At 41.6% G+C, this 4,782-nt stretch overlaps 1 non-coding gene across 1 annotated transcript; it reads right to left on the bottom strand.

Annotated features, from left to right (window-relative positions):
• Positions 1-2,521: 2,521 nt before the first annotated feature.
• Positions 2,522-2,627, bottom strand: LOC141650201 (small nucleolar RNA R71). The gene has a single exon (XR_012546249.1). It is a non-coding gene; the product is annotated as a small nucleolar RNA R71 (small nucleolar RNA).
• Positions 2,628-4,782: the final 2,155 nt, after the last annotated feature.

Here is a 4,782-nt window from a genome sequence, read left to right as displayed (position 1 = left end):
TTACCCTAATATTTGTACTTAGTATAAATACTCCATTTTATTAGGAGATATTTACCAAGTCATTAGAGTAGATTAGAAATTAATTAGCTTAATTACATATTAATCCTTCGTTAATTGTTATTGAAGAATTCTTACATCTAGTATTGGGATTGGAAGATTATTTGGGGTTTATTGAAGAACTGACAACTCTTCATTCATCAATCAAGTTTTTATTCTATCATTCCTTCTTTCCATTTGTTCATCATAAGTTTGGTACAACTCTTTTACTCTTCGCATTAATTATTGATTGTTTTCCTAAACACTTTTCATGTTTGAACTTGTTAGTATGATTGATGATACGTGCATAATGTATAGTCTTTTTAGCCTATTTTAGCACGTACTTCCATGCATTTTTGTACTGTTTATATAGTATTATGCCTCGAATTGGCTATTTTGGTATGTTTTGTCCGTTTTGTAGAAATGAACGCGAAAGTAGTGGAATCGTACCATTTTTCGTCCTTTTTGCATGCATTTTGAGGAGACGGGATTTTCTGGAGTGAGTTTCTGCATTGGGATGCGTGAAGGCACAGTTTACGAGGCAGTCGGGCACGAGTTTAAGCTGATTTGAAGGAAGAACGTTCGATCGAGTGGTTTTATTACTCGATCGAATGGTTTCTACGTCATTGGTAGATCGATCGAGCCCTTTTATACTCGATCAAGAAGTGCTGAAAAGAGAGGTTACTCGATCGAGTAACTATTCTACTTGATCGAGTAGATTTTCTGGAGTTTTGCTCGATCGAGTTGATTTATTCTACTCGATCTAGTGGTTTGGTCTGGCGTGGGCTTTAATTAGCCCGTAAGGTTATTTTAGCTTTTGGACTTAGTTTATTTTCTATTTAAACGCAACTTTACTAGTTCATTAGCTATCTTTAATCTTATTGTCTATCAGTTTTAGCTTTCACAAAAAAAAAACATTACGTTGCTTTTCCCTTCTCTACTGTAACTTTGTTTTCGGGATTATTTCGCTCGGATTTTGTCGTTCTTTACGCCGGATTCTCACGATTGTAATCTCTTTCTCCTTTCTTAATAACAATCTTTATTTCATTTGCTTTAATTCTTTGTTTTTTTTTATTTAATTTCTGCCCTAATTACCTTTTTATTCATTTTAATTATCATTTTAATATGTTGAATGCTGGTTATTTATCTGCTGTTAGTTTTGATAGTATTAATAGCGATATGAGTAGCTAAATCTAATTCATATTGGGATTAGGGGATCTGCGGTAGAAATGTGACGATGTAGTAATTAGGTTAGATGAATTAATGTTGAGATTTTATCACCATAGCAATATAACTATATTTTACCGACTTAGTTAAGTGCACGCTTCTGAGTCACCCTTTAATCTGGCTAAATTTAATCCTGGATCGGAAGATTGGATTAAATAGGCCTGCTATGAACAGTAGACTACCCTGACGAGGACGGAAGTTAAGTTAGTGGAAGTTTAGGATAAAAAGTGGACCGGAAGGACCTTTCCATATCCGTCTCGCATTAATTTGTCTGAGTTGTTTACAGTTGAGTTACTGGACTACCGTACTGAACCGAAATCCGGACATGACCCTTCTCTATTTGATAGTTTAATTCTATTTTTCTGCCTTTACTGCTCTTGTCTCTGCTTCTCTTTCCTTTAAACCTTTAGTTTAGAAAACCAATTTAAACAACCCCCCATTTGTGACCAAATAGACGAACTTTTACAGATATCTTGCCTCCCTGAGGAGATCGACCTGACTTCCCTAGCTATATAGTTAGTTTAGTTAGTTTATTTTTGATAGGTACACGACAGCCCTGTCAAATTTTGGCGCCGTTGCCGAGGAGGCAATTGCCCTATCTATCTTTGTTTCGTTTATTTTATCCGTCTCAGGGAATTTTCATTCCTTGAGGCAGTGCTTATTTATTTTCTTTCAATGTTGTGTATGCCCAGGTCAGACAGGTTTGAGTTAGTTACAGCTGATTCAGAGCTAGAGAGACTATTCAGGCATAGACTCCATCTGCAGAGAAAATCACGAAAGGAAGACTTGAGTACTTTCGAACTAGAGCTTCACCATTTTCTTTTCGCATAAGACCAGTCTTTAGTAGAAGACATTCTTATTTCTGCCGATCAACCAGTAAAGATGCCGAACATTGCTAGTCACTCGGAGCCTAAAGCAGCCTCAATTCCAAAGGGTTTCCATCTCCAGACTGAGGATGGGAATACATTTGACATCCGTCTTTCCTATATCAATCTGGTGGAGAGAAATCTCTATAGAGGTGTGGCAGGTGAAGACTCGAGGAAGCACATGGAGGTCTTTACGGACTACTGTTCTACTATCCCCGCCACAAAGGGGGTAACTCAAGACAAGATTTAGGAGGTTCTGTTTCCTTTCTCTTTGACTGACTCAGCCAGGGAGTGGCTGACGGATTTGGACCGCGCGGCCGCAGGGGTTACCAACTGGGAGACCCTTGCTCTTACTTTTTACAAGAGATATTTCCCTCCACAGCGCACCAATCAGCTGAGGGCAGAGATCACAAGTTTCAAGCAGGCACCTGATGAAACTTTATATGAAGCATGGTCCCGTTTCAAGAAGTTAGTGAGGTCTATTCCTCACCATGGTTTAGATCCGTGGTTTTGTCTAACCAGTTCTACAATGGGTTATATGATGATCACAGAGCCATACTTGATGCGTCATCTAACGGAAGATTCCAAGAGAACACTGGCGATGATAAGGGATGGGCCCTTATTGAAGAGATGGCGAATCACAGTGCTGAGTATGGAAACCCGAGGGATGGTATTAGAACAGTTCATGCAGTCGATAAGCAAGTTGTGGCTCAGCTGGATGCCATGAATGCTAGGTTTGATAAGTTGGAGTTACATTCTGCTGGGGAGCCTCAGACGGTCCATTTGCTTACTAGAGGGGAGACCGTCACATGTGAGAGGTGTGGGAGCAATGACGGTCACACTGCTGTTGGCTGTCTTATAGAGAAGGAACAGGTCCTTGCCTTTCAACAATATAGGCAAGGAGGGGGTTCCTATTATAATAACCAAGGGGCAGTCCATCCCAATTTGAGGTGGACAAGTCAAAATGTGCTTAATCCTACCCCTCCTCCTCACCAGCAGCAGCCGTATGTTCCTCCACATAAGAATTAACAAGGCTTTCAGAAGCCTCCTTCCTTCCCTCCTCCCAATCACGGTGCATCATCTTCCGGAGGGGTGAGTGAGATAGGTGAGCTAAAGATGATGTTGTAATCTTTTACAAAGCAGTGGCAGCTGAGTGATCAACAAAAAGATGCATCCATCAAGGCATTTGAAACTCAAGTTGCCCAGTTAGCCGCGAATCAATCTGCAAGGAAACCGGGTCATTTACCGTCACAAGCTGACAAAAATCCACATGAAACGGTGAATTTAATCAATTTGAGAAGCGGTCGTTCATATGAGGGACCAGAAGTGTTGAAATCAGACCCGAGGAAGGCTATAACTGCTGATGAACAGTGTTCTGGTGAAGAAAAGGAGCTGACGGCTAAGAAAGTACTCGATCGACTAGTTTCTGGGGGTCGATCGAGTAAAAGTGTTGAATAAAGTACTCGATCGAGTGGAATTTCTACTCGATCGAGTGAACAGGAAAAAGGAACTGCTCGATCGAGTGAAATTTCTGCTCGATCGAGTTACTTTGTTGAAGAAACTACTAGATCGAATGCGAATTTTGGTCGATCGAGTAGTATGGATAAGGAACGGCTTGATTGAGAGCCTGCTAGTGCTCGATCGAGTGAGAAATCACCTGAAACACCTCGTTCGAGAGGAAAGAAGCGTCCGAAGGATATGGAGCTTGATCCGGCTTACACGTTGGAAGAGAGGAACAAGGGACTCGAGATACCCATCACGGTTCCCTTCCCGAGGCGTTTGCAAAGTACTAAAGCTAATCAACAATTCGGCAAATTTGTCGAAATCCTGAGAAGCTTGCAGGTCACTGTGCCATTCGCCGAACTGCTGACACAGGTACCCTCTTACCTTAAATTTATGAAAGAAATTTTATCGCGTAAGAGGCACATCAATGATCATGAGACGGTAGCTTTGACCGAGGTAGGGACGACCCTAGTTCAGAATAAGTTACCTCCCAAACAGTCAGACCCGGGTAGTTTTTCGATTCCGTGTCATATTGGTACCCACTTGATTGATAACGCGTTATGCAATCTTGGCGCTAGCGTGAGTGTCCTACCGTTGTCTCTGGCTAAGAGACTTGGTTTGACAAAGTTTAATTGCACCAACATGACTGTTCAGATGGCCGACCGTAGCATATCACGACCACTAGGTGTAATAGAAGACATACCTGTTAAGATCGGGAGGTTCTTTATTCCCGTTGACTTTGTTGTACTTGACATCCCCGAAGATGCCCATACCCCTATTATTTTAGGTAGACCATTTTTGTTTACTGCCCGTGCAGTAATAGACGTCGGGGGCAAGACATTGACTTTTCAGGTTGGAGACGAGGAATTGATATTCCATCAGTCTAAGTTCCGGAGGGCTCCCATGCAAGCTCAGCTTTGCAATGCCCTCTCTTCTGTTAACCCTATTATTGACACTCCAAATGAAAATTTGGAGCATTGTGCTGCTATTGTGACCCTTCCGCCTCAGGTTGAGAGCAAAAAGGAGGAAAGTTCGTCTGTTTTCCTTGCTGCCGGTACAGATGAAAATAATGCAGGAGCTGTCAATGGGTGTTGTGCAATTAATGCCAGTCAAGGTGGGAGTGACAATGTTAAAGCCGGTGAGAAGGGAG

Source organism: Silene latifolia, chromosome 3 (genome assembly GCF_048544455.1).
Source record: "Silene latifolia isolate original U9 population chromosome 3, ASM4854445v1, whole genome shotgun sequence".
Classification (NCBI taxonomy): domain Eukaryota; kingdom Viridiplantae; phylum Streptophyta; class Magnoliopsida; order Caryophyllales; family Caryophyllaceae; genus Silene; species Silene latifolia.
The sequence above is the reverse complement of the archived record's forward strand: the minus strand, read 5'-3'. Positions and strand labels throughout refer to the sequence as shown.